Below are 18,446 nucleotides of genomic sequence, written 5' to 3' on the forward strand. Positions count from 1 at the left end.
ACGGAGCTCTGCCCAGGAGGGTGGAGCAGAGCTCCGCTGCCCAAACTGCAGCTGTGGATCCGAGCCTCCCTGTGCTCTTGCGGGAGCTGGGAATAGGCAAGATCTGCCCTCTCAGTTACAGCTGCAGCTGCGGCATAAGCGGCTGCAGACCTGGGCTTTTGGCTCCGGGAAGCAGGCAGGAACTAGGGACAAGCGGGAGTCCTGCTCCTTTTGAGTTGGGGGCGGAGGTGTGGTGGGGTGGTGGGAGATCCTTGGCGCAGCTGCGGCCACCCTCCTAGGCACAGGACCCAGGTGTCTCTGCAGCCTGCACCCTCGCACGCCTCTTGAAGGAGCCCTCCCCCACCCCCATCCTTGCAGGCTCAGGGGTGTCTGCTCCCGCTGCCTAACCTCTTTCTGCTCTTGGCACTTGATACAATCTTGGAGCCGGGTTAGAGCCAAGCTCTGGGGCCATGAATGGCAGTAGGAGGCAGACAGAGTCCTGGGTGGAAGGGGGTGGGGTCCCCAGTAAGGCCCCACCCTCAGGCCAGAGCGGGCCTGAAGGTGGGGGGCTGGGCTGCCAGTTTCTCCTACCTGAGTGGGGACTAGTGGTGCCTCTTCCAGGCCCTCCCATGACTGCCCATGGACCAATCAGCAGGCACTTCCTCACCTCTGAGGTCCATAAAAGGCCTGGGCTGGGTCAGAGCAGGGTAGGGGACTGCCAGAGGAGGAAGAGAGCGGAGGTCTGAGAGATAAGGAGATGACCAGCTGCAGAGAGGAGCACCCTCTCTGCTGATAGCTGGAGAAGATGGGATGAGAGACCTGCAAAGATATTCCAATGACTTGCCTGTGGAGAGGAACCACCCTCTTCAGAGCCTCCTCTCTGCTCAGAGCTGACGACCTGCCTACAGAGGGGAGCTACCCACTCTTCTGAGCTGTTCTAACACTAAATAAAACTTTTTTTCTTCACCTTTCAGTTGTCTGTGTACCTCATTCTTCCTAGATGCAGGATAAAAACTTGGGCAAAGGCGCCACAGCCACAGAGCTTTCCAGCCAGAAAAATGGACACCCCAGAGATCCCGTAACTGTTCCATCCCCCAAGTCATGACTTATTAGCTTTGATGACCTTAGTCAAGTTTCTTGAACTCCCAGGCTTTATTGTCCTGATTTACGAAGTTGAGATAATAAGATGACAGTTGCAAGGATTAAATATCTTAGCATAAAACATTTGGATTATCATCTTGCTTCTTTAAGCACTCAATAAATGCATTCATCATTGTCCTCCTCCTCCTCCTTTACTTGTCCTTTTTCCTTACTATTTTTTACGAACTCTGTGACCTTAGTCACCTCACATTAGCCACGACTCATGGCTTTCTAAAATGTTCAACTATTAATATATATTGGAGCTATTTTTACTTTTTTTTTGAGTGGTTTCTGAAACAATCGAAAAATTAAACCAGAAGTCAACAAACTGTTTTCTGTACTAGACCAAATAGTAAACATTTTAGGCTTTACTATAGACAATATAGTACAACACACAAATGGGCATGGCTGTATTCCAATCAAATCTTATTTACCAAATAAAATAAAATAAAATAAAGGTAGGTTGACAGGACTTAGTTTGCTCACCCCTCCTTTAAAGTAAAGAAGCTGTAAATGTTCTGTGATTTATAAGGAAGTAAGTTTCACCAAACACAAACCTGTGATCCATGAAATGCAACATAATATTGTAGGAAAGTCAGTGGCTCTGTGTTCTCCAGTAGTCCTGCCTTCACCTTAAGAACCCCATAGCCTTAGAACAAGTCTTACCTTGGAGAAGGATCAAATCTCTCTTTTTTAACAGCTATATTAAACTGTGGCCCAGATAGGGGAATTGATTTATTCAAAGTCAGCAGCTCCAGGGATAGAGCCAGCACCATAATCTTGATCTCCTGGCTCCAAATCAGGGACTACATATTTTCTCTTTAGCTTGAAAGGAGAAAGAAATCATTTTCCTCAGGAAAAAAAAAACTTATTTCCGCTAGAGTTTTAATACAGAAATATGTTTTTTAAACCTTCTTGTTAATGGTTATGCCACAGTCAGACATGAAAACACTGCTATATCTGCTTAATGGGAATACCAGTCCCCTGTCCTTGTCACTTGGATCTCATATTAAAGATCTCCTTTCATTTCTATTGAAACAGAAAAACACCCTCTCCTTCTACTCACATCTAGTCAGATTCCAGAATCATTTCTTTGGCAGTAAATCAGTAGTGAATGAAAAGGCTACTCACATCTATCCATATCCTATCCCCAAAGAAGAAATGGGAACAGAAAGCCCTGGGATGAATACAAGCTTCCTTCTGCTAGGATCTGAATGGAAATACTTCTCTCCTTTTAATATGCCATCTGTGTAGATTTTCATGGAGTTCCTTTTCTTATTTTCCTATCCTGGCCTTGCTGAACTGTGATAGGATAATAATAATAACAACAATAATAACAGTTATGATTTAATGAGAATGTACTGTTTACCAGCATTATGCCAAATATCTTAGTCATGTGTGAGAATATTCTGAATCTCATTTTATGGATGAAGAAATTAGGCACAAGGAGGGTAAGTCAGACATGCAAAAAGAGGATTATGACTTCAGAGCAGATGATTTAACCCTGCTTAGATTCTTCCTGCAAATAGCAAAGAGGTAAACCATTTTGATATAAACTTAAGGATGTGTACCTGTACAATTCCATTTATATGAAATGTCCAGAGAAGGTAAATGGTCAGAGATAAAAAGTAGATTAGTTTTTGCCTAAAGCTGGGAGTGGGAATGGGGAGTGACTGCAAGGGCCATGAAGGATATTCCTGGAGTGATGGGAAAGTTTTAAAATTGGGTTAATATTATTATTATTCTGAGACGGAATCTCACTCTGTTGCCCAGGCTAGAGTGCAGTGGCATGATCACAACTCACTGCAGCCTCCATCTGCTGGGCTCAGGTGATTCTCCCACCTCAGCCTCCTCAGAGCTGGGACTCAGAGCTGGGACTACAGGCATGCATCACCATGCCCAGCTAAGTTTTTGTAGAGATGGGGTTTCACCATATTGCCCAGGCTGGTCTCGAACTCCTGGGCTCAAGCAATCTGCCCACCTTGGCCTCCCAAAAGAATAATTGTGTGATTATAGACATGAGTCACTACACCTGGCTTTAAAATTGGATTATAATAAGGCCGGGTGTGGTGGCTCACGCCTGTAATCCCAGCACTTTGGGAGGCCGAGGTGGGTGGATCACAAGGTCAGGAGATCAAGACCATCCTGGCTAACATGGTGAAACCCCATCTCTACTAAAAATACAAAAAAAAAAAAAAATTAGCTGTGTGTGGTGGCAGGCACCTGTAATCCCATCTACTCGGGAGGCTGAGACAGGAGAATGGCATGAACCTGTGAGGCAGAGCTTGCAGTGAGCCGAGATTGCACCACTGCACTCCAGCCTGGGCAACAGAGCGAGACTCCATCTCAAAAAAAAAAAAAAAATTGGATTATAATAATGGTTGCACAACTCCACAAATTTGCTAAAGATCATTGATTTTTCTTTTTGCACATGAGATGAATGAAACTTATGATATGTAAATTAAGCCTCAACAAAGCTCTTAAAAGATTAAACACATGGAACAGAAATTGTGAAGCCTTTTCTTAGTCTTCATGGCTGCTCCTCTTGTGTGGGCATCTTCATTTCTCTTTACAGCCACAACCAGATTTGACCATAGAAAGGTCCCTTCTCTCCCAGGATTGTTAACTACCAATTCTTTGATGATAGAATATGGACAGATGAGGATTAACTGCTTCCTCAATGCTAATTTACTGCCAAAGCAAGAATCCTGGAATTTGAGTGGGTGCAAATAGATGAAGAGGGTGCTTCTTCACTTTAATAGAAATGAGACTTTTATTACAAATGGCATATGATAAGAACAAGGGACTGTTTTTCCCATTAAACAAACACAAGCATATTTTAATATATCTTAAAAAGGTCTCTATTTCAATAAGCTCATTTATGTATTTGTTTATTTACTTGACATGCATTCACCAAATCCTTCTTATGTGCCAGGCACCTTTCCTGACTCTGGGGATAAAACAATGAGCAACCTAGTCATTACCCTTGTCTTCCTAAAGCTTTCAGCTCAGCAGGGAATCTTACCTTCTTCTTTCCATCTTCATGAAAATTCTACCTATTCTCCCAGGCTCTAACTCTATTGGGAGGTAACCCCTCCCATATAATCCACCACATCATTTTTTCTACCTCTCTCTTATGACTCCAGTCATGTCTACAGTGCACTGGAGTTATATTTGTTTACTACTAATTGCCAGAATTATCTTCTCTACAAGTCTATAAAATCCTTCCTAGTAGATGCTGTGATTAATTCACCTGTTTGTCTGCTGAGTACTCATCATAATATTTTGCACCTAGGAGATAATCCATAAGCCTCTGTTATATGAATTTGCTAATTTATCCATGAGCCACATATTTTAGATAATTTTCAAGCAACAGGTACTGTTCTGGGCACTAGGAGATTTGGTGATGAACAGGACTAGCGAGATCCATGTCCTCCAGGATCTTACCTTAGCTTTGAGGAGGCAGTCAATGAACAAATGATTAGAAAGACACAGTGAATTTGGATAAATAAAGGATATTATGAAAGAACTAAACAGAGAGTAACTTATTAGGGGTGGACTGCAGGGAACTACTTCAGCAAGGATAGTCACAGATGCCCTCTTTGGGGACACAGTATTTGATCTTAGACATGAAAAATGAAAAAGAACCAGCCTTATGAATAGTTAGGTACAATAATAGTCTAGGTAGAGAGAAAAGCAAGTAAAAAGACCCAGAGGCAGGAAAGAATTTGGTGTTTTTTTTAAGGAAAACAGGAAATCAGGCCAGTGTTGCTAAAGCCTAGTGAGAGAGAAAAAGAAAAGGAATAGGAAGATAGGAAGGATCAAATCATGAAAGGCCTTGCAGGCCACAGGAAGGAGTGCAAATTTCATTCTATGAGCAATGGATGAAGGACCTTTAAGAGCAAAGTGACGTATATGTTATTTGTAGTTTAGTGAAATGATTTTGTATGATTTGTAGCAAATGTATAATATTTTGGGGCTAAAGCAGTGAAATCATGAATAAATACTTTTTTTTTTTTTGAGACAGGGTCTCGCTCTGTCACCCAGGCTGGAGTGCAATGGCGTGATCTCGGCTCACTGTGCCCTCCACCTCCCGTGTTCAAGCAATTCTCCTCATGATAAATACTTTGAACGTAAAGTTCCTTAGGCAGGAGTCTGGAGACCTGGGTCTGGATTATAGAGTGATCTCAGTGTTATCAGACATGTACATCAGTTTACTGTTTTCAAACCCAACTCACTGAGCTTTCTAGTATCAAATGTTCTTTGTTAATTTCACGCATCTCCTTATGGACCACCATGCCCAGCTAATTTTTGTATATTTTGTAGAGACGGGGTTTCACCATATTGCCCAGGCTGGTCTCAAACTCCTGGGCTCAAGCGACCTGCCCGCCTTGGCCTCCCAAGGATCAGATTATGGAAGGCCTTGCAGGCCACAGGAAAGAGTACAAGGCCTTCCATGATCTGATCCGTATCTACATCTCAAATTATAAACATGTGTTACAATGAAGAATCATCAGAAAGATCACTCAAATAATCAGGGAGGTAACCTGGAGTTTTGGGCATCTCCTGATGTTGTATCATATTTTTGGTGGTGGTGGGGTTTCTGCATCTTACTTCTTTCCTCGGGAATTAGATGCACTTCCTATTACCCAGTCTAACTTTAACTGCAGCTCTCATTATTGCCTTTTATTGGTTAGACTTTGCTGGATTTGGCACTCCGCACACTTCCTCTCATTAAAAGAAATCCATTTCAACCCCAGTTTCCTCATTAGAACAAATATTTTATGTGGGCAGCATCCCATTCCGTGCATCTTAAGATGAAGAAAAGATAGAGAACAGTAGGCTGGGAGCCAAGAGACCTGGTTCTATTCTCCACTGAGCTATAAATCATTGTCTGGCTACTCCCCTTCTCTGTGCCTGGGTTTCCTTATTTGTAATTTAAGAGGGTTGAACTTGATGAGCTTGTATGTGCTTCTCTTGTTTCCTAACTTGTCTCGATTGGTGTTGTGTTTTCCTCTCTGTAGTTTTTAGGGCTCTCAAGGGTTATGGCTTAGTTCATTGCCTAAGCTTTAGCAACTGCAACAACTCATTGCAGCAGTTCTCCAGTTTTGTTCCTTTGCCCACTCCATTCAGCCATCCAGCCAGCGAGTCATGCACTCACTCATTGATGTTGGAAATATCCTTAGAATTCTGCTAGGTATCAGATACTATGTTGAGTAGTAGGGATTCAATAGCGTATACAATATAGTCTCCGCTTTCAAGGACTTCAAAGTCTGGCAGGAGAGAGATAGACATAGCCAACCTCATGCACAGTGTGTAGTGCACTGACTTCCATGGGGGAGAGAAACTCAGGATGTGGAGGAAATTAACACAGGAGGCATCTATGACAAGGAGTAACCCAGCAAAGATTCCCAGATGAGGCAATTCACAGGCTGAATCTTGAAAGTATAGAAGGAGTGAGCTGCATGAATGAGCAGGGAGAGGTGCTCGAGTAAGAGAGAGCCTATGACAGTGAACCAAAGGTGAGAAATCTGTAAGAAGTCCAGCTTGACTGGATAACTAAATGGAAGCGTTGGGTGGATAGGCACCAAGGCTGGAGATCTAAGCAAAGAACACATCAAACAGGGCCTTCTATATCATGCTAAAGAGTTAGAGTGAGTGACTGAATGAACGGCTGAGGAAGAAAAGGAAGCCCCATGATATGTTAAGTACTGCAGCACTCTACACAATACAGTGTGAAGTGTGTACCACATTGCTTGGCACCTGCAAGACATTATAGCATTGTAGTAATGTGTAGATTCTCTGGGCAAACAACTCTGGATCTGAATCCTATCTCTACCACTTACTAGTCATCTGACCTGGAGAAATTTCTTAACCTCACAAGGGATCATCTTTTCTCATTTACATCAGGGTTACTGGAGGGATTAAATGAGATTACATACATAGAGCTCTTACTGCGGGGTTTGCACTTTTGAAAGATTTAATAAATGTTAACTACTATTACAAATAAATGTCACTGTACCCTCCCCCTCTCTTTCCTGCCTTCCTTCTCTCTCTCTCTCCCTTCCTTCTTTTCTTTTTTATTTCCTTCCTTCTTTCTGTCCTTCCTTCTTTCTGTTCATAGACTCCTAGCTTAATAGACAAGGACGAGATTAAAAAATCATGCAGCCCAAGTGCTTGCATTTTTCTAATCTGTATAATGATGCCACCTCATTTATTTGGTTCAAACAGTGTCTGGATATTGGTGCACTTAGCCAGGACTGTTCACTGCAAAATAATTCAGCTGTGTATCAGTGAAGACGGAGGTAGATAGTCAAACCCAGTAGAACTGGTGGCTACAGATGTAACACAAATCTTTCTTTATGCCAGTTCTTTCATCAAGACAGAGGACCAAATTCCACCTTTTTCACATGGATGATTTACCTGACACCTAGATGAGAAGATGAAGACAGTAATTAAAGGCATGACTTGCCCAGTCAGGCCTGAGTGTTTATCTTGACCCTGGCCTTTATTAGCTGTATGATGTAGGCAAGTTATTTAACCTTTTGGAATCTTAATTTATTTATGTACAAAATGAAGATTACATGGTCCACTCGCAGCAACCTAGAGGTAGTGCAAGAAAAATGCATATCAGAGTGTTTGACACAGAGTAAGTTTTCAGTATATGGTAGATATAATATTCTTACCAGTTTTGTTAGTGTTAGTGTGTGTACGAGAGTTATTATTAGTAGTTGTGTAAATTTATTATTAGTGTTTAAAGTATTGTATTTTACATTAAGTGCCTTTGTTAGTATTCTTATTATTTGTGTCTATATTATTAAGTAACAGGGAAGATAAAAATACTCATAGCTAGAGCATATACGTAGGCTGTTGTTCCCTTGGTAAGGACCAAAAACTGGGCAAGCTGAGAGCATCTTTTGAAAAGATGGATCAGGACACAGTTTCATCTTTTCCAGAAGGTCAGTCCTCAGGAAACCAGACTTGAGTTTGCTATTGCTCCAGAGGTCAGCTGGGTTGGGTCTGGGGGCCTAGAAACAAGACCAGCAAATATGCTGGCTGGGAGCGAGGGTGGCAGCAGGTGGATGATGCCAATTCTGGTCGACTCAGAGTCACAGCACCTGCCCAAGTCAGGAACCACAATTCTTCATAAAGAACAAAGAAGCTACATTTTACTGGGAGGAAAGAGCCACTGGGCTTGTAAAGGAGAAATGAAGGGCTGGGCTTAGCTCTCTGGGTCAGGAAGGATTTGTCAGAGAACAAAAATGGTAACTTGCGAGACATTAGAGAAAATTATCTCTGAGAGAAAGACAGGCTCGGCTTAACGTGTCTTTCCTTGTGGTTACATTATTTGGTGCTTGCTGGGTGACAAATCATCCATTTTTATCTTTTATGTAACTTTAGTTTTGATGTTAGGAGCTAAGAATAACTAATACCCAAGAGGGTATGACCCTGGAGCAAGGCATGCTGGGAAAGCACATTTCTGGGTGCATGTTGCCTCTGTGCCTAGAGACATGGATTCAAATAAAAGTCACAGCTACTGTCCCACCGGGGGCCATTGCTTTGGAAAGTTTAACTGAGCTTTTGAATACGTCTTTGTTTGCCATTCTTATTCAAGGTTATCCAAAGACAAATCTGCTTCAAGAGAGGAGAAAGTAGTAAATTTAAATGGACCTTTCAAACAACGTTCAGTCTAAAAATGGAGAAGCTCAAGATCAAATACGTATTTAAAATCACTGGCTAAGAAACAAAATTAGTGTTTTCAATGGGCATCGTTTCCTTGGTCTTGCTGGCTCAGAAGAGCAAGTGCAAGGGTTGAGAAATTCTGTTCTTGCTCAATTCCATTAATGGTCAGGCAGTTGGGGGAAGAAAGCCAATCACCTCCCATCGTTTTCTGACTATTTTTGTTGTCTAGAGTTATGTCCATAAGAGGTCAACTCGCTGTGGCTGAAAAGAAGGGAGCGTATTGGCTATTTAGTTGTGAACTTTTGCATGCATAGGCTGAGATGGGCTAGTCAGAGATTAATCATACCTGTGGGGCCAATTTGTTCCTTTCAACAATCATGGGAGGGAACCATGATTATTAGCGTCTCTGCTTTATAGATGGGAAAACAGATTCCCAAGAATTTTGGTGACTCGCCCAAGACCATACAATAACCTAGTGACAGAGTCAGAATGTGAACTGGAATCTCCCCAATTCTTGTCTATACTACAATTATTGGAGGACCTAATGATCTTTTTTATCTTACCAAAAATCAGAAGAATGTTTAGTGACCAAACTCTGCATCTGATCTTATTTCTCTTGACCTCTAGACTGAAATGCTCCCAATTTCTCCTCTTTCTGAGCCATATAGCATTGCCAGCTGGTAACTTCTCAGTAGGCTTAGTGAGATCAAATATGTGAGAGTTTTCAAATTGGGGTGTTTCAGCTTCAACGACCATCATGTGCATCCCTGGAATCCCAGGACACTGGGGCATAGACAAAGCTTAACCCCATCATATTATTTTACATAAGGGGAAACAGATTCAGAGAGAAAGAAGGAGTTGCTCATAGTCACACAACTGCTGTGACATTGCATGTCCATCGGTGTTTTCCAAGAACTGATGAAATAGATGTTCAAGGAAGCTCAAAGGGAAGAGATAAGGAGGAAAAACATTCATTATTCACAAACAATCTCTGTCACTTCCTTGCTGTGCAATCTCTGATAGGTCTCTTAAACTTTTTAATTCTCAGCTACCTCCTGTGTTAAATAGTAATCATATTGGAACATACCCCAAAGGTATATGAGGATTAATTGATTCTGTGTATGTAAGTCTCCAAGCACAGGGCCTGACCTTAGTAGAAATCAATGCATAGGAGCTATAATAAGGTCTTATCAGGTCAGAAGCACAGAGAGAAGGAGTGGGTTTGTGAGCTCGAGCGGGACATTGCTAGAGGGAGCTGAGAGAGTGATCTGAGGGGATGTCTGTGAGTTCCCACAGAGCAGTTCAGTTTGGGAAAACAGAGGGGTGAAGATAACAGGAAAAAAAGGGGCATGTCCTTTGGTAAATTGCTTATTGTTGCCCAGATATCACTGTGGTAACAAGGAAAGCCCCTGAAATCAGTTTGTCCACAGCTCAAGATATAACTCCCCAGGGTTTTCAGTGGCAAGTTAAGGGGTTCCAAGGAGGAGCCAGGAATGAGGCAGTCACAGATGGGAACATTTATTTCTTTGAGAGTCTTCCGTTTAAGATGTTCTCAGAGTTTTGGATGAGCTAAAGGGCTCTTCAGGCTAGAACTTGGTCTTGGAGGGCAGCTTCCCTTCCACCTGGCCACGTTTATCTTACTTCCATTAGAAGGCAAGATGCCAACTTTCCTATTCAATGAAATGTTTAGATTCCATGAGGTTTATAAATAGCCTCTGGAAACTCCTTTCTGAAACTTCCCATAGGACTTCTAAACTCTCCTTAATCAGAGCAGATTGCAAAAGCAAACACTTCTTATTATGGGTTTTAAAAAGGTGAGTAGACCATAGATAAAAATCATAGTAAAAGTGGGAATTTGAGGAAGGTCTGTTTGCTCAGGAAAATTTTCTAAATTTCAAGGTTATAAATGAAACTGTAGATGATCACTCAGGCAGGATGTGGTTTAGATTAGTTTCTTCATGACCATGATAATGTTTTTCACATAAAAAGATAAGTAGTACTCATAGAATGATGTAGAGAAAATCATTTTGTTTGAAAGAATAAATTGTTCAAGCATTTGTAGGCAGTCATTCAGTTTTAAGTAGCTACAGACAACCCTTATCTGTTCAGTTACAGACAATCCTTATCTGTTCATGGCAAGTAGCCACATTCTTTTCACCAATATCCTTTTCTGTAGCTCCCCAGTGAAGAGTTGACATTAAAGTTCCAGGGTGGAGTTGGAGTAATTTTGTTTTCCTCCAGGGGACACAAGTGCAGAGAATGGATAAAACACAAACACTAACAGAGAATAGATAAAGCTTCACTCTTTAATGCCACCTCCTGGAGCCCATATGAAACCCAAGAGTGAAGAAAGCAAAGGGTTCTTAGGCATAATAGGGCATTAAGGATAACCATCTCTTATTTCTTTTCATTCCAGACAGGGTTTGGCCTGGCAGTTCAAGCTGATTGCATGAAGGGTTGTGGTAGGCGGAGATGTCTGATTGCCTTTGAATTCTTTGTTTTCTAACCAGAGGGGAGATAGTTCTTTCAACAGAAAGTCCCAGCAAGTGCAACAACAACCGCGGCCTGGTGTGCCTCTGCTTGCCTTGGCTGCCTCAGAAAGAGCCCTGAACACTCCTCCTAGGGCCTATCTATGAAACCAACTGGATGCAGTCTTATTATTTATCAGAAGTTGCCAAGCAAGCAGTGGTAGACAGCAGGCTTTCAGGGAATTATCCCAGGGATTCCCTACCAGTCTTCAATCAGATATCACACCAGAGCAATACATATTCCCCATGCAAGAAGCAGAGTAAGCAATCCATACCCTTAGATACATAACACTGATTAGTGCCTCTGTTGTTAAAGTTATTTCCCTTTGTATAAGATGTATTCAATGTTTCAATGTTTACAGTGAATTTAAGAGGCAGATATAATAGTTATGGTGAAAACCCTCATTTTGCAGAAGAGAAAACAGAGCATTGCCTATGCAAAATGAATCTACCAAGGTCTGCAGCTATTAAGTGCAAAGTACAGGATTTGACCCTGTTTTGAAAAAATTGACAAAGTCTCAGGGCCTTGTCCTGGGTCCATTCATTCCATTCAGTCACATATATTCTAACTCATTCATTCATTCCTTTAGCAAGGATGAATAGAGCACCTGCCACGTTACAAGCCCTACTCTAGGTACTCAGGTTATGTCACAGAACAAGAAAGACACAAACATTTGCCTCTGCAGTTAGATATAGAATAAAATATGTATAATGTCTCCTTTTCCATTGTCAGCCATCACCTTGCACAGCACGGCTTTCTACTCAAAGAGTGTTTATTGTGTAGGCAAGGTGGGCACAGACAACGGACGATAATCACAATACCAGTTTAAATACTAGATAAAAGGTGCTAAGTGATCTGGAAGAAAGAGAGGAGGGCAAAGGAGATCAGAAGTGTTAGGTAGAAGGACAATTACAGTTTTAAGTAGGATGACTATGGTAGTCCTCATTGAAAAGGTAAATTTGAGTTTGAAGAAGCTCCAGAGAGGAATCTGGGAAAGAGCTTTCCAGGCAGAGGACAAAGCAAGAGAAGAGATTCTAAGGTGCCGGGCATGGCTAGAGCCTTGCCTGTGAGTGAGGGGAGAGTAGTGGAAGCTGAGGTTTGCAAGATAATGGGGCCAAATCATGGGGGCCCATACAGGTCATTGTGATGACTTAGGCTTTTACTCTGTAAAAACTCTAAAGTCACTGCTGAGTTTTGAGCACTGAAGTGGCATAATCAAATTATATTTTTTCAATGATTCCATTGGCTGCTGGGTTAATATTAGTTTGAAGGGGGCCAGGGTAGAAGCAAAAAATTCAAAGTAGGCATACAACAGAGACAGTAAAATGTGTGCATGAAAGCCTTCCAGTTTGTCCTGGGTATTTATGAAGACACCTCACGTTCTCTTTTTGCAGTGAGGTGAGCATGATATGACTCAGTTTTGCCTAGAAGTGACATCACCATTTCCAGGCCTGGCCCTAAAACCTGACATGTGTTCTAAACTCTGCTCCTTCTGCAGCAACCATTGAGACCCTGTGTTGTGGATGAAAGCATTGTAGGGTGGAAGGAGCTGAGGTCCTCAATGACAGCGTGGAGCACAACCACCCCTTCCCATGCCAACCACACTGGACTGTGACTTGAGTAATTTTGGAAACTATAAAAAAGAACAAAAAAGAACGTTTTGTAAAAATTCCTTGTCCCTCTCTATTTCTTTCAACCTTGTTGCCAGAGATTGTTGAGATTCACTTCCTGTTTTTATTTTTCAAAGCAAGAAGAGCAGGGCACGGGTCAAATGCACCTCTTCTCCACATCTCCCCAACAGCTGCTTAAAATCATGCCTCTGTCCTATCACACTTTTCAACATCACAGCATGCCTCGGGGACCTAAGACACTTATTATGGAGAATCTCTAAGTCACTCTGTGCCGAATGTGGAAAACGAAAATACTATAACCACAACAATCATTAAAATTAAAATAAATTTGTTTTCCCTTTCTTCCTAAAAATATATCAAATTATTGGCAAGGTTTCCTTGAACATTTCAGCATGTTTACTATTTGTTTGAATTCTTTTCTAAGCAGATTGTCATTCACTATACCAGTTGCTGAAAATTATTTAAACTCCCCACACCACCAAATATATATAGAGAGAAAGACAAATAGAGAGATAGATATAGATATCCTTTTACCTTCCTTCAATTTGATGTTTTATCAGATACCTATGTTTAGAAAATTTCAAAGGTAGAAACCCAATCAGCCTTAATGATAGACAGGAAGTAAACTTTTCCCAAAGAAATTACCATAATTCTCCCTAAACAGCCTCTTGGACATAGAAAAGGGGAAATGGGGATTAATATGCTTACTATGTGCTGGGACTACACTGGGAACATTATTTAGAATATTTCATAAATATCTTCAGCATTACTCTTAGCCAGCTTGTGGTTAAGATGGAAGGAGCCAGTGCTAGTATTATCTTCTCTGACAAATGATAAGCAGGCACAAAGAGGTGACATGACTGTCACTATCCCACACTGCCAGGAAAAGCATATCTGGATGTGTGGGGCACATCACTGCAGATGCTATTACTTTCTTTTCCTGGAACAGTCAGAGGTAGAGAAACACTGCAAAACTGATCCAGACCAATTGGGGGATGCACAGCAGCACAGCAGTTTAGGAAACCACCATTGGATTTGGCCAGGACTGGGTGTGGATCTTGGTTTTGTCCCTTTCTGGATGTGGTCTTTGACAATGTTGCTCAATCTTTCTGTGTGTCCTTAAACATCAGTAATGGCTATAATATATTTAACATGGTCTCTGGCGTATTATGAGTACTCAAATTGTAGCCACTGTGTTTATTCTAGTACCACTAAAATGTCTCCTGATTTTGAAAGCAGCATCCCCAGAGCATTGTGTGGCCCATTTACAGATTTGTAAAATGTAACATTTACCTATACCCTCAATATCTGCTGAACACTTTAAACAGGCAGTGACCATGGGTCCTCCTTGAAGGTCATAACTAGTTAAGTCAGGAGGATTCTTCGGGGGTTTAGGAGAGAATGAGAGAGCTGACTCCCGGAAGTGGGAAGGGAATCACCCTGACTATTTCCTGTCTTTGCTGCTCTCCTTTCTCATAAGGGAGGGCTCTGGGAATGGGAGGGAGCAGCATCCTTTCCATACTACACATCCTTTGTTCCCTCCCACCATGGGCAAGGAGGGATGGATTGTAGCATAGCCATGTGAGAACCATGGAGCAAAGGTGGAAAGCTAGAGGGCAGCAGGGAATCTAATTAGCACTAGTCAATTATCTGTTCTATGCAACCTGATGAGTTTGCTGTCAGAGGGAATGCAAAAACAACAACAAAAAATTTGTTTTTCATCTTCATCTCTATGAGCTCCTGTGGTGCAACTGTCAGAAAGCACTTGCCCCAAATATTTTATTTATTGTCAACTTTTGCAGAGAATGGAGTAATTCCCATGGGATCTGCTAGGTAGGTTAATGGACTGAGAAGATTAATAAATTATAGACATGGTACTTTGTGCAATGTACTAATGTGTATTGTACATTATTTCATTAGATCCTTACAAAAGATTGCCATCTGACGGTGTTTTCTGTTGCTATAACAGAATACCTAAGACTGGGTAAGTTATAAAGAAAATAAGTTTATTTCTTCCAGTTCTGGAGGCTGGGAAGTGGAAGAGCATTGTGCCAGCACCTGGTGAGGGCCTTCTTGCCATGTTACACATGATGGTAGGTGAAAGCTCAGTAAGAGAGGAAGTATGAAGGGCAGAACTAGCTTTATAAAACCCACTCTGAGGATAACTAGCCCACTCCTGGCATAAAGGCATTAATCCATTCATGAAGGTGGAGTCCCCATGACCTAATCACTTCTTAAAGACCACACCTCTTAATACTGATACAATGGCACTTACATTTCAACATGAGTTTCGGAGGGGACAAGCACTCAAACTACAGCAGTAGCTATCCCCTTTTTAGAGATAAGAAAAATGCATTTAGCAAAGTTACATAGCCAGAAAGTGTCAGAGTCAGAAATCTACCCAGGATTGTCTACTCTAGCCTCTTAAGCACCCATATCTCTCTATTACATCTCCACATTTAAAACAAAAGCCATGGCATATGATTCTACACTGTTGAGGGGACTTTAGGGTGCTTGCTGTTTGAGCCCCTGAGACAGGCCTCACATCCAGTGGAGCTGGTGTCTGGCCTCAGACTGCAAGAGGAGAAAGTGCACATCTGTTAGTCTTTAACATGCATCATTGAAATTCTTGCAAGGAGTCTGGATGGAGCTGGTGTTCTTCCCTGTGCGTGACCTTAGGCCAGCCAGTGGCCAGCAAGAGAGAAACACACCAAGGTTCCCAGGGAGGCTCTGAACAACTCTTTCCCGGAATTGCTTTTCCTGCCCAACCTAGTGTGAAAGGAATGTGGTGAGTGGTACATCCAGGGAGATGGCCTACACGGATACCTTCTTTGTGTCTCTTATTATCTTTGGGTTTTTACTGATGCCCTGCACAGAGAGAGGTCTGTAAAGTGGCAAGCAGGAGTCTGCTACAATGGAGGAAAGGATTTTGCTGTATCTCTTGTCAGGCCCAAGGCTGCAGAGGGAATTGGTAATATACTTCATTTAATAATAGTGTTTTAAGGGACATTATCATTTCATCCTATGTGGCAGATGTGATCATCTTCATCTCACAGATGAGAAGAGACAAACCTGGGATTCAGAGGTACTTGCCTATGAGTTTCTTACAGATTTCCTCTTACAATCCAGAACTGCTGATTCCTGGGTCAGTGTCCTTTCCAATATGGGATCTTAGGCATGGCAATAAGTGAGATCTAAAAACTAGTTATTTGATGCTTGGACAAAGGCTTAGGGCATGGGCTTTGACCTAATGAATCAGTAGATTCTAGTCTAATATTTTAAAGGATTTGAAATGATTCCAGTTTATAAGCCCCTTTAGCTGTCTTCTAAGATGTGGCTAAACATTCCAACCTTCCTTAGCTCAAAAGTGGACAAAACAAGAGATTACACATGTTGATACTTTGGGAGTCATAGAAAATTCACATATACATAGGCAGAGTGGTTCTGTAATTAACCAAATCTTTAGAGGTCCAAGGTTAACAGTATTGACCATTCATAATTAGCCATAAACTCAGACATTTTAAAAGCCTCATGAAAATAGAAGTATAGTTTTCAAATATTACAGACCCCAAAGACCAGTGTTTTATTGCCTACAGCAAGCATAGCTCACAGATCATCACAAGGCCTTGCACAAAGGAAGCCCAGTGAATATTTGTAGATTCGATTTAATTAATGAAGGCACAAACCCCCTGGCTTTCTTGCTGGGTTTCATGACATCTTATTAAACACACTTTATTTAGCAAGCTTGGTTATTTGCTTTTTTTTTTTTTTTTTTTTTTTTTTTTTTTTGTCTCCCAGCAGATTGAATGTAAGTGACTTGGAAAAGGAAGAGGAGTTGCCAGAAACAGCTAAAATGTCAGTAGAAGACTTGACAGCTTGAGAATAGAGGAAAAAATAAAAGCGAAGCAGACAAAAAGAACCTTACCTCCCCCACAATACAACATTGGGCTGCTGAACCCACAAAAATCTAAATCCGTTTAGAATCATCTATTTAACTCCTCAGAGACATGCACAAACTACTCTAGAGAGGCTTGTGCCTACGAAGATTACTTAAGAATGTGTTGACACATTTGGAGGGGGTTAATTTACCAGTTATCATTTACTAGAAAGGCTTTTTCTATAAGAATATATGAAAGAGTTTCCTCGGAGCATTCAACCGGGCTTCTTTGTAGGGTATGTGTACTGCTTGGAGCTATGGAAGACCATGTCCTAGAAGTGCTGTGTCCCTAAGGCACACCTATGTGTGTTATCTCTCTGGCATACTTTCCAACAAGGATTCTTTTCTAGTCTATACATTCTGATGAATTTGCAGTCAGAGGCAATGCAAAAAGCATTCTTTTTCATCCTAATCTCTGTAAGCTCCAATATGGTACAGCTGTCAGAAAGCACTTGCCCTGAAGATTTCCTTTATCATCAACTTTTAGAGTAAATGGTGTAGATCTGCCACTGCCTATTCTGGTTTCAAGATTTGGTCTTACATCGTTTTTTTCCTTTTTGTGGCAAACAAAATACAAAAACAAATCAGCAAACAAAAAATGAAAACAAACGAACAGACATTTATATATATGTATGTATATATATATACATACATATATATATATAGACAGAGAGAGAGAGAGAGAGATATGTTTGCATGTATAGTTAGTGATATGGTTTGGCTCTGTGTCCCCTCCCAAATCTCATCTCAAATTGTACACTCATAATTCCCATGTGTTGTGGGAGGGACCCTGTGGGAGATAATTTGAATCATGAGGGCAGTTTCCCCCATACTGTTCTCGTAGTATGTGTGAGTAAGTCTCACAAGATCTGATGGTTTTATCAGGGGTTTCCGCTTTTGCATCCTCTTCATTTTCTCTTGCCACCGCCATGTAAGAAGTGCCTTTCGCCACCTGCCATAATTCTAAGGCCTCCCTAGTCATGTGGAAATATGGTATGTCTTTACCAGCAGCATGAAAATGGACTAATACAGTCAGATAGATGATAGATATAGATACAGAAGTAGATATATAGGTATGGATTTAATGTAATGGTTGTTAGCAATGAATTATGAGCAAATTGTCTGTAGAATGCAAAAGACAGAAAGAAGCCTTCTTTCTATGCTGAGTTTATCCATATTCCTATGACACTGATAATTAACACTGTACCAATTAATTAATTAGTACGATTAACATGTATTGATTAGTCACCGTCCATAAGCAAAGCCCCGGGTTTGACTGAGGTGTAAATTCAGTGTGTGGCTCTAGTATGAATGAATGAATAAGTCATATTGATGTGCGTCATGGGGGCAGGGCATAGATTTACCGTGCTAATCCATGAAGATTTCTTAAAGAGTTAATCACTAGACATAATGTATAATGTCAATAATGGACATAATGATGGATTAACAATGTCAATGGTAGAAATAATGATGGCAATACAGAAAAGAGTTACCTTTTATTGGATATCTGGTGTTTGTCTAAAATAATTCTTACTACTTTATCTATA

General features: G+C 41.2%; 1 long non-coding RNA gene across 2 annotated transcripts in view; it reads left to right on the forward strand.

Moving 5' to 3' along the window:
* LOC134756903 (uncharacterized) overlaps positions 1-16,893 on the forward strand; it is a 203,783-nt gene extending 186,890 nt beyond the window's left edge. Inside the window, exon 6 of one of the 2 annotated variants that reach the window (XR_010130336.1) lies at positions 16,761-16,893. This is a non-coding gene — a long non-coding RNA (uncharacterized lncRNA). The remainder of the gene's footprint in view (positions 1-16,760) is intronic. The other variant, XR_010130337.1, reaches the window with a different exon arrangement.
* Positions 16,894-18,446: the final 1,553 nt, after the last annotated feature.

This window comes from Gorilla gorilla, chromosome 13 (assembly GCF_029281585.2).
Source record: "Gorilla gorilla gorilla isolate KB3781 chromosome 13, NHGRI_mGorGor1-v2.1_pri, whole genome shotgun sequence".
NCBI lineage: Eukaryota > Metazoa > Chordata > Mammalia > Primates > Hominidae > Gorilla > Gorilla gorilla.